This window comes from Mesocricetus auratus, unplaced genomic scaffold (assembly GCF_017639785.1).
Source record: "Mesocricetus auratus isolate SY011 unplaced genomic scaffold, BCM_Maur_2.0 Super-Scaffold_100023, whole genome shotgun sequence".
NCBI classification, from domain to species: Eukaryota; Metazoa; Chordata; class Mammalia; order Rodentia; family Cricetidae; genus Mesocricetus; species Mesocricetus auratus.
The window spans coordinates 12,249,412-12,261,753 of NW_024429204.1; the positions used below are offsets into that span (position 1 = coordinate 12,249,412).

General features: G+C 36.8%; 1 long non-coding RNA gene across 2 annotated transcripts in view; it reads right to left on the bottom strand.

Annotated features, from left to right (window-relative positions):
- The window catches only part of LOC110341349, a 31,832-nt gene that overhangs the window by 16,629 nt on the left and 2,861 nt on the right, over positions 1 to 12,342 (bottom strand). For both annotated transcript variants that reach the window (XR_002383250.2, XR_002383251.2), the window contains exon 2: positions 10,393 to 10,467. This is a non-coding gene — a long non-coding RNA (uncharacterized LOC110341349). The remainder of the gene's footprint in view (positions 1 to 10,392; positions 10,468 to 12,342) is intronic.

The window sequence follows — 12,342 nt, forward strand, 5'->3', positions numbered from 1 at the left end:
CAGGACATATACATCTCCATTTGTATCTATGTACATGTCCTCATGCAAACCTATTTCTATCCTTAGTTCTCTTAAAAAAATTATCAACCCTGTTCAAATCTCTTTCGGAGATCATAACTTCAATTTAAATGACAAGGTGACAATGATAATAGGACCTTAGATCAAAACCCTTTTTCTCCTGCATCAGTTTTTAATCACAAATAACACAAAGACAAATAAATCAGCAGAGTGGGCTAGATTATTCAGTAGAAATAAAGGTATTCTTATATCAGTTGGTCTGGGTGGACTCTGCTACCAGTGGTAAAGAAAAGTCAGTATTTATGAAACCATAAGGAATTTAATCTCATCATGTAAATGGAAAAGTAGATCTTGTCCAAATGTAGGGATGCTTTATCTGTACATACACTCATATTTCATAATTAATCAGTTGTGGTCCTCAGAGGAAACAGATGACACACAAACAGGTAATTGGACATAATTTAATTAAGGAAAAATGCAATTGTTTACAATATGGTTAGCAGAGTTAATGAGAAAGAGGTGAGATCATGAAACACCCATCCAAGCCACAGCATAGTGCTACATATTGTATACATGAAAAAGGGGACAGGGATGAGACTTAAGTATGTGGTAGTTTGAAGGGAGAACTCTTTATCACAGTTGTGCTTTTGGTAGAACCTGTGGTTCTAACTATTCTCTTTTCCCACACTGCAGTTCTTTGACTTCTATTCCTGTAGGTAAAGTCAGACAGGAATGCAGAATACCTCTATGTGTTGATGTGGTGCTTTGGTATCATTCTTAAAAAGATGTAAAACAGTTTAGAGAGGTATAGTGTGATAAAGGAAATAGGAAGCTCTATCATTTTGAAATTGGATATAAATTTAAACTGTAGATATATTTGGACAGAGAACCTACCCTTAAGCAAGCTTTTCTTTCCCAGAATTCTTTATATGGAAATTAAACATGATATTCTGATGAAGAAGTATTATGATGAAGCAATATAAAATTAGATGACTTGTGGGATAGTCAGAACACATTCAGAAATGTGTAACAATCTGTCTGCTCATCCTTAAGATTCTGATCCTGATCAAACCACTTTATATTCATGTTTATATTATTAGTTACTTATTATTATGTGATTAAAACCACATGAGCATGGCAGCTTACAGAAAGAAAGGTTTATTTGGGATTACACTTTCAGAGGAATCGAGGTCTGTGATGGTGGGGAATTGGTAGGCATGGTGAAATGAAATATTGAGGAATATTTCAGAACTCACAACTTGAATCCCAAAGTGGAAATAATGCACAGCTTAAAGTATCAAACTGCCCTTAGTGACATCCATCCTTCGGCAAGGCTACAACTATTAATCCTGCTCAAGGTGTGCTACCAACTAGGTACCATATATTCAATAACCAGAGCCTACAAGATTCTAGAGGAAATTAGCATTCAAATCACCATATATAATGTACACACACACATACATATACACACATACACACACAGACACACACACAGACACACACACACATACAAGCACATATAAACATGCACCTGGTGTCGTGACCCTAGCCTTCCTAAGGCAGAGGCAGGTGGATCTCCGTGAGTTCACAGTTTTATTCTGGACTCTATAGATAGTTCCAGGACAGCTAGGGATATTCAGTGAGGCTTTATAAAAAAATTATATAAATCAGTAAGTAACCAGGAAAAAAAAGCAAAACCAAAACCGAACAAATAAAAAAACCTAAGACTAGGAGACATGAGAAATACTCATGCAGTTATAGTCAAACAATGACAGAGGAAAGACACAATGTATACATATTTCTAAAGGAAATGATATTCTCATCACAACAGAGCAAGTTTCCACCAAGAACACTGCTTTCAAGTGCTGTAAGCCTGAGTATTACACACAGACACACACACACACACACATATTCCACCAAGAACACTGCTTTCAAGTGCTGTGAGTCTGAGCATCACACACACACACACACACACACACACACACACACACACACCTCTGCTGAATCTTTTACTGCATACGGGTTATTTAGCTTTCCTTACCTCTCACCATGCACACAATTCAGCTCTCTGAAAAGGTTACATTTTAAGAATTTCACAATTTCCCTCCCCCTTTTTTTGTAAAGCAGTCTCAAAACCAAATCATTCTTCATTTAGTTTTTCTAGATATTTTCAGTCTGAATCACAGGTATCCCATAGATAGACTAAGAAAGGAAGCTGTTATTAAAACCTGATACCTTAAAATTGATAACAACTAACTGGCTTACAGAATGGTTGAAGAATAACACAATAGAGGAAAGGTCAAGATTTTAACAGGCAGCTGACTAGAGATATTCCTGAGAGATGATGTCTTCTGGAAATGACAGGTATGCTGCCTTCACACAATGTCAACAAGATAGTTATTTATACAATACCACACCTGTCCACCATGCTAATGTAGATGGCGAAGGGTTTATGAGGCCTGATATTTAGATGAAGAGCTGCATGCAGTCAGTGACTGCTGAGGGAAAGAAATTTAGTTTTTTTCAGGGACACAATCCTTGGTAGATTTCCTAGTACTAAGTAGTTAGCCATGTACACATGCACACATGGGCAACCCTAATTAAACAAGATAGGTTTTATACTATGTAAACACATATTTATAAAAGCTAATATATATTACAAATATTATTATACACACATACATGAGGGGTAGAAATGAGGTAAAAACAGTAATATTGAATGAAAAAACATCATCTCATATTGGGCTTTTGGGCTGGCATTTGTATTTAAACATAGGTGGAATATATATGCTATGTGACCAATTGGTTGACCAGTTATCCAAGCACCAGTGTAGTTGTGATTACTGTGAATCAATAAAACTCTTGCATTTAGTTTGTTAATTCTTACATGTAATTGTTCTCTTCTGTGTACTGTACACTTTCTTCCTGCATAGTTACTTCCCATATTTGGCTTATGGTATATTACACTTTCATATTTTTTCTGGAACATTTTAATTATTCCCCAGAGTCAACTGTCATCTTTAAAAGCCAAATTAAATATCTCCAGTCATTTTCATTTTCTAGTAATCATGCCCCAACCCCCTTAATTCTAAATCAGCCTTGCTTAATACACACACCTGATTATGTATTCAAATACTACTCTGGAAAAATATGTACTAAGGGTTCATTCTCCTCTTAGTTAGCCATGGCAAGCACTATAAAAAGAATGATGTTGAGAAGTCCTACTCCACAGAACAAAATCACCTCAATACTTCAATAAGTGTGAAAAATTAAACAATTGTTTTAATACAAATTCCCCAATCCACTTTTTAGTTTTCATTAAAATGACTAGTTACTACAGGACTTTGTCTTCATAATAACCATGTTGTTCCTAGTCACACATTCAGCAAGTCACAAAAGAACTTATTTGGCTATGTCCAATAAGACACCCATTTTCAGGTACCAAAAGCAGGCAAAAGAGTCAGAGACAGCCTCTGCTTTCCCAGTTAAAATTTCTACAAGAATACTCAGATACACAGCTGCAGCTCAGACCGATGCAGGCTCCCAGGCTTCCAGTTCAGTCTCTGTGAGCCCTTATGGTCCCAGGTTAATTGATTCTGTTGGTTTTCTTATGATGTCCCTGAGGCCTCTGGTTCTTATAAACCTTCAATCCCATCTACCTCAGGATTCCCCCAAGCTCTGCCTAATGTGTATCTTGCCCACAGTCATTTTTAAATGTTAAAATTTTCATTTGTTCTTGATAATCTCTATATTCTAATAACTCAGACTATTGTTTAATACCATTTAGAAATACTTCTTTATTTTTGTTTTTAAACCTCTTCTAATTCCTATGCTTAGCACTTAAGAATGTTGACTCTATATTTCAAACAAATTTCAATGCAGCATCTCTATTTAGCTTTTCATTTGCTAAGTGTAAACTTTGACACAGTAATTTTTCTACTTGGAATCTTTCATGCTAGCATTGTTTCAACAGAAGCATACACATTTCTCATTTTGACATCCAGAATAAATTCTTCATTGCATGATTCTAATCAGTAGAATGAGTCAAGATACATTTATCATGAGAGTATTAACTTGCTAATTAGGGTACAGAATACTATAAAATATTTTATCTCCATTAGATCTTTTGTCTATAATACAAAACTTGGTATTCAGTACACACCTGGTCTCAGGACAATGCAAGGAAATAAACAAAGATGAATAATTCGCCTTCATTTAAATTTGTTTGCACAGGTTTCCATGTGTTTACAGCCTAGTGCATTATCTGTGATTTCTCTAGATTTCAAGCTACTTAGCAGAAGTCACTGATGAATCAAAGAGATCAAAGCTCTTTCATTAAAAATGTCCTGTACTAAAAATAGACAGGTAGACCAATGGAATTGAATTGAATACACTGCTATTAACCTATGAACACCTGGTTTTGGACAAAGAAGCTAAAATTATACAATGGAAAAAAGAAAGCATCTTTAACAAATAGTGCTGGCATAGCTGGATGGAGACATGCAGAAGATTGCAGATTGATCCTTGTCTATTGCCTTGCACAAAATGTAAGTACAAATGGATCAAAGACCTCAGCATAAATCCAGCCACACTGAATCTCTTAGAAGAGAAAGTGAGAGGTACCCTTGAATGAATTGGAACAGGAGACTGCTTCCTGAACATAACACCTAGCACAGACACTGAAATGGAGAATTAATAAATTGGACCTCCTGAAACGGAGAAGCTTCTGTAAGGCAAAGGACACAGTCCGCAAAACAAAACGGCAGCTGACAGAATGGGAAAAGACATTTACTAACCCCTCATCTGACAGAGGGCTGATCTCCAAAATTTACAAAGAACTCAAGAAGCAAGTCTCCAAAACACCAAAGGATCCAATTAAAAAGTGGGCTGCAGAACTAAATAGAGAATTCTCAATAGAGGGGTCTAAAATGGCTGATAGACACTTAAGAAAGTGCTCAACAGGGAAATGCAAATCAAAACAACTCTGAGATACCATCTTAGTCCTATCAGAATGGCTAAAATAAAAAACACCAATGACAGTTTATGCTGGAGAGGATTTGGAGAAAGGGGAAGACTCCTCCACTGCTGGTGGGAGTGCCAATATACAGCCACTTTGGAAATCAGTATGGAGATTGCTCAGGAAAATGGGAATCAGCAATTCCACTCTCAGGCATATACCCAAAAGATGCATATTAATACAACAATGATGTCTGTTCCACTATGTTCATAGTAGCATTATGTGTAATAGCCAGAACCCAGAAGCAACCTAGATGCCCTTAACTAACTGAAGAATGGATAGAGAAAATGTGGTACATTTACACAGTGGAGTATACACAGTGGGAAAAAAACAATGCAGGCAAATGGATGGCACTAGAAGAAACCATCCTGAGTGAGGTAACCAAGTCACAAAAAGACAAACATGGTATGTACTCACTCATATGTGGATTTTAGATATGGATCAGGGGAGTGCCAGCCTACAATCCCACTGCTAGAGAGTCTGGGAAACAGAGAGGACCCTAAGAGAGATATGCATGGTATCCCAGAGAAGGGGACTGAGACAGGATCTCCTGAGCAGATTGAGAGCATGGGGAAAGAGGAGAGGGAGCTTGGAAAAAGAAGAGGAGAAGACTACAGAGAGGGACTTGGGGGAGCAGGAAGGTTGAGTTGGGGAACAATAGAGGAGAGTAGGATGAGAGATACCATAATAGAGGGAGTCACTATAGGTTTGAGGAGAGATCTGGCACTAGTGAGATTTCCAGAGATCTAGAAGGATGACACCAACTGACAAACTAAGCAATGGTAGAGAGACTACCTTAAATGCCCTTCCCTGATAATGAGTTTGACGACTATCTTATGTGGCATCCTAGAGCCTTCATTCCGTGGCTGATGGAAGCAGAGGCAGACACCCACAACTAAACACTGAACTGAACTCCTGGAACCCAGTTGCAGAGAAGGAGGAGTGGTAAGCCAACAGGTCAAGACTGGACTGGTGAAACACACAGAGACTGCTGACCTGAAAAAGGGAGACTTCTTGGACTCCATATTGATGGCTAAGAGGTCAGCATGGATCTGATCCAGACTTCCTAAATTTAGGTATCAGAGAGGAGGCCTGATCAACCCATGGGGCCTTGGGTATTAGATCAGTATTTATCCCTGGCATGCAAATGGACTTTGGGAGCCCATTCCAAATCAAGGGATGCTCTCAGCCTGGACACATGGGGGAGGGACTAGGCCCTGCCCTGGATGAAATGACAGTCTCTGGAGATACCCCATGGAGGGCCTCACCCTGGAGAGTAGAGTGGGAATTGGATGGGGGGTTAGGGGACTGGTGGGGGGCAGGGGAGGAGGGGAGGGAGAGGGAACTGGGATTGACATGTGAAGCAAACTTGTTTCTAATTTAAACAAGAAAAGAAAAACAAAATGTCTTGTACTAAAGATATCTTGGCATATGGGGGAGGGCTACCAAAATTTTTAATTATGACACTTATGCAGTATAGCAATGTTGTGTTAGCTGCTCCCAAGAAATAGCTTTTTCTTTTGATAACACATATGTAAATTCACCATGTGGCTAATGTTCACTTGTGTATACTAACACTGGGCTTTATTAATTTATCTGTTTGTGCTATGATGATAGACATGATAAATTGATAGTTTAGATTTGTAAGTGCAAATTCTGTTCCTCCCATTCATGAACATCACATTAGGAATAATAATACTGAAAATCTGTCCCTGAATTATTCATATATTTTTAATTTTAAGTAATATTTTATAGATTAAACATAAGTGGTAAGCAGTTAACAGGTTCCCAATAAACTGTACCATGTTTTAGTAAGGTGTGATCATGCATCATGATTTCACCACTCAGTGAGATAGAATTTGGTTTTGTTAATTTATTAAAGTGCAGTCATTTGCTTCACAAACTTATTTAACACATATTATTAGCCTCTGCATCTACTGCAAATTTCTTTAATTAAAAATAACTATTATTTACTAATAATATACATTTCCTCAAGTTACTATTACTAAGCTAAAAAATCAGAAGCTCAAAATGTTTCTTGCCCAACTAATAGAGTGTCTTAAGGGCTTTGTTTTTTGTCTGGAAAAGCACATGTAAAAATATAATTTCCTTGCCTTTCCACATTCTCTAGACCACCCTTGAAGGATGGTAACTTTCTTTGTCTTCAGCAATATATCATTGGAACTTCTCTCCTAATTGATGTCCCTCTATTTCACTAATGAAGTATAGGAAGATAAGGTCTATGATACCAAATGATGGGCCAACCCGAAGTTTGCCTGGAAGCCTAGCAACAGATGCTATCAGAGGTCCTGATCTTGCCTAACCAATGAGGGGCAACCACACAATGTCAACAGATCAGAATGCAGCCTGGCGGCTTGGAAGACGGTATATAAGACTCTCCCTACGACTAAAGAGATAAGTCTGATGTTAGCCTTTTACCTGACTTCTGGGGTCTGTGTCATTGACTTCCCACTCTCTCCCCAGAGGGAGCCATTAGGACCCAGAAACAATGAAGAACTTTTGATTACTATGAAAACAAATATTTACTTAAGGATATTTTCCATTTCAAAATCCTCACTCTATCATGCTTACAAAAATCCCACTTTCTATGTAAGTCTAAATTATTCATTGGCTATATGGACTGGAAGATGGGTGTTTGAAATGATTTATTATTCTGTTTGCCATAATATGTATATTATGTGCCTACAGAAGTGAGAATAGAGTGTTGGATTCTCTGGAACTGGAATTACAGAGTGAGCGAGTGCAGGATACTGATCCTGGGGGTTCGGAAACAGTCAGGGCTTTTAACTGCTGAGCCATCTATCCAGCCCCATATTATCTGGTTCTTTGTTTTCTTGTCAGATGTCTTTAGTAGATTAACACATAGCTTCAGCGTGTGTGAGACAACTGAATGTTTGTTGAATAGAGTTAATTAATGAAAGGTGAGGGGTAAAATCTAAAAATGCCTGCATTTGCTCCTTGGTTTATTTACTGACTACAAATCAGCTTTTAATACATTTCCAGTTGTGTGTGCTTACAGCATTTTTCTTTCACTCCATTAACTTGACTGTCATCTGTTTACATTCAGCAACTGCAAGATTAAGATGATTTCAGAGGAATAAGAATATCAGCATGCTTCCTTGAGGACAGTAAATGCAAGATTTTGCTATGAGCTGTTTAGAAAATGATGTTAGTTTTAACTCGAAGATCATTTTCCTGTAGATATTTAAAGTTTCTCTATGAGTTCACTTTAGACTGATACTTGTCTATAATTCCTTTAGTCTTAATTGAATTTCTTTGATGAAGTTGTCTCTATAGAGGCTCATTATATGTGTAAGTTATACTGTGTATTATATAATCAAAATTTTGCCTTGAATTATGGTGAAAGAGCTTGCCTCCTGAACGTGTTTATTTATAAGCTGCTCAGAGCTGCCATTCAATGTTGCATTTTTAAGGTTTCACAAAACTCAATGGAATTTAGCTCACTCGTTTAAACGTTAATCACTGCAAGTAAGTACAGAGATAATGACTTAATGCTTTAGAAAAGGACCATGAAGTGACAGGACAAATATTCATATCTTGGTAGAAATATGAGCCTCTACAAGGTTAGTATATGTAATTCACTCCATGTCAGCTTTCAGTAGCTTGCAGCACTGTGAAGTTAGGATTATTTGTACTGCAGGCTTACACTCAGCTAGTTGACTCCCTCAGTTCACTGCCAATGGAGCTTCTGTTTATAATGTTCCTGTTATCCAAGTTTCCTCTGTAAGTGAATATCGACATTTCAAATTTTATAGTTAGTAACATATATCTATTAGAATGGATCCCGTGTCATATTAACCTTGATGTTTTAAGATGGATTTCAAATAAATAAAAATACTTTAGGGAAGTTTTAAGAATCTAGCATTACTGAATATATTCATTGTTATGGAGTTGTTTGGGGGTCAAAGTCAAATTTATAACTATCAGGAAAAATCCTGCAAGGTACACGTGTATCAGAAGATCTTGCTGCTTCTACTGTGTGCCAACTGAAAAGAGTAATCGACAAGTTAAGAGTGTTCTTAAGCAGACCCAGGGGTCCACTCTCATATAAATTCCCCAAACAAAAGAAAAAAAGTCTGCTGAAAACTAGTGAAAGCTTACCTAAGGGGAGACATTCTAACAGCTAATACTACTTTAGGATGGTAAGGAAAGGTGATGAAAATGCCATGTTATTCAACTCACATTTGACTTACAAGTGCGATTAAACATCACTCTTTCCTCTATATAATCCAAGTTTGTACCTGGAATTAGTTCCCCATGTAGTTATTATTAACCCTGTCTTTAAAAATGCCCCAGTTAGGGTGATACATTATATGGCCACATGAAATCTATAGACCCAAATCTCCAGCATTTCACTGTTAAGAGGAATCACTCCCCAAACTGACTAGAATGTCCAAGTCTAATAAAATTTTGCTGTTCTGATGAGAATAAATGTCATGAGTATGAAGGCAAAAATTTTAAGTACTGGGCTCTTTGATGTCTACATTGTTTGGTCTAGTTTCTGACAGTTTCATTAAATTGGTGTAATATCCTTTGGCAGTAAAGCAATGTATCTAATTTCAGAACTAAATCTCTTGAGAACCTTAAGCTAACAATCACAATATGAGCAGCTTATCAACTATTTAAATTTGATGTTAAGGATTTGTTGTTCTTAATGGATTTTTTTCCTCAGGATTTCAAAATTGCAGAGGAGACTGAATTGGCAGACATTTGCTTATGAAATACTAATCAGAGGAACAATTACAAACCTTCATATTCAAACAATGTTTACTTACCATCTTTACCCTTTGTTTGACATATTCCTGTCATTTTGTAACATGCTGAATATACTATGAAATAACCTTTTGGATTAACATTCATAGCAATGAGACCAAAATCTATATATTCATTGTTGTCATGTATCTTTGTTATGTTTTCTTATTGCTATAGGTTAAAATATAAGTATACAAGACTTGGTGTTTTCTCTGTGTATATAGAACTCATTATGGTATAAAAATATCAAATGCCATCAGTATCAGCAGCAGCAACAAGAAAAGTAATAGCAGTCAAAGTGTTGGTAAGAACCATACTCAATATTCAAACTAAATATTGTAAAAGAGTTACACAAAGGAGATATTTTTATGAGGAGGAAAGGTATTCTTAAGTGTAAGGAAAATCTTTGACTATAGGGTTTTAGTCAGCAAAATCACTTTCCAATTTATATCTGGTATGTCCTCTTTTGCAAAGCCATCAAGACAGATTAATCTATTGAGTTGGTCAGGATAGCCCCAGCCCTACAAGGCAGAGAACATAAAGAAACATATAAGTTTGCTCACCTGGAGGAAATAGAAGAGCCAGAAAACCTGTCCCCATCATCATGATGAGTGAGGTCTTCAACACTTAAGAGGCAGCTGCAAAAGAATAAATTTGCATGAGCTCATTTAATATGAACAACAGTATGAACTTGTGTTTTTCACCTCATTTCATACATGGAATTCATAGACTGTCAATACGTAGATGTGGTCTACTACATGAAAAAGTTTTTAGTCTGTTTCAAATCCTAATCATGTACCTCATCACAGGATTTTTCTATCTTACTATTTAATTAAGTTCTCCAATAGAAGATTCCTAGGAAATACAACCAATAAATGGAGAAAAATGGGAAAACAAATAAATGGGCAGTCAAAAGTATGACAAATATTTATTAGATTGAAGATCGAAGTGCATTTACTCTCACTTCAGGGCTATTTCCCCTAACATACTACAGTTTTACTTTTATAAACTATACTTTTACCAATTTTATCTCTATTAATTATAGAGAATTACTTTTTAAAATTATGTATTATGTAACCCATATACAAATACATATATGTAACATATTTTACAGCATATGTATTTAAAATTTGGAAGGGATAAGAAAACAGATTGGTAATTGCTTCCCCTCACTAAAATCATCTCTGTTTTTCAAATGTTTGATGCAACCTAGCTTCTTCTCTTCTGTGTGTGTTGAGAAGTTTTAACTTACTGTGTTGTGGAAATTTCTTATTGTTGGTCAATGGTTTCTATTGGTTCAATGGATTGTATGTATCAGAGAACATTTCACTTTTGTTGTTTAAGTTGGCAGCTTCCAGTACTTTGTATAAAGAGTATTACTCAATTCTGATACTGTGTTCTTTGAAAGGTGGGTAATTATTTATTCCTTCGGAGGAGGTACCAAGCATTTTAGGAGAGTTAGCAGCATCCTTGAACTCTGCTTACTTCATACTGATAGTGCTTTACTTTGAATGGGCAACCAAAAGGTGTCCAAGTATGGACTGTGTCCCACATACACTAAAATAGTCTCAGTTGGTGACTGCTAACATTCAAGTATTTATTTCTTCTTAGAAATTATAAGGTATATATACTTGGAGAGGCTTGAGAGTTATTGTGGAATTATTGCAAATTCATCCTACTTGGCTTTCATTGGTATATTATCTACTGTGCCCTTACATCCTGTGGTGGTTTGGATAAGAATGTCCCTATATACTTTTATATGCTTGAATGCTTTGTCCATAATGGAACTGTTTGGAAGAATTAAAAGTGTGGCCTTGTTGATGTAGTTGTACCATTGTTGAAGGAGCTGTGTCAAAGGGTGGGGGGTTGTTAGGGGGTAGGGGGTGGGTGTTGGGGGGTGGGGTGGGTTTGTGATTTCAGAAGTCCACACCATTTCTCTCTCTGTCTGTCTCTCCTCTCTGCTGTCTCCTCACTCCTCTCCTTTCCTCTCTCTCTCTCCTCTCTCTCTGCCTTCCTTCCTCCCTCTCTCTCCTCTCTACTCTCTCCTCACCCCTCTCTCTGTCTCTCTCTCTCTCTGTCTCTCCCTCTGTCTCTCTCTGTCTCTCGTTCCCCTCTCTCTTCTCTCTCTGAATGCTGCTTGCCGATCAGGATGCAAAGCTCTCAACTACTGCTCCAACTCCACATCTGTCTGCTTCCACCATGATGATCACAGACTAAACAATCAATCACTGTGAGAAAGATCCAATTAAATGTTTCCTTTTTATAAGCTAATATGGTCATAGTGTATCCCCACAGTAATAGAATAGTAATTAAGACACATATTACTTATAATTATTCTAGATTCCTTGTCCTGATTATGGCCATGCCTCTGCTGTATATTAGGTTGGTTTCAATGTTCTCTATTTTTAGTTATGTCTTTTTTTCCTTTAGTATCATAAATTTAACTAATTTCTGGGAAATTGGACACAATATGCCAGAAAAAAGAAACTGTGTTAAATAGATCCTCAATGCGG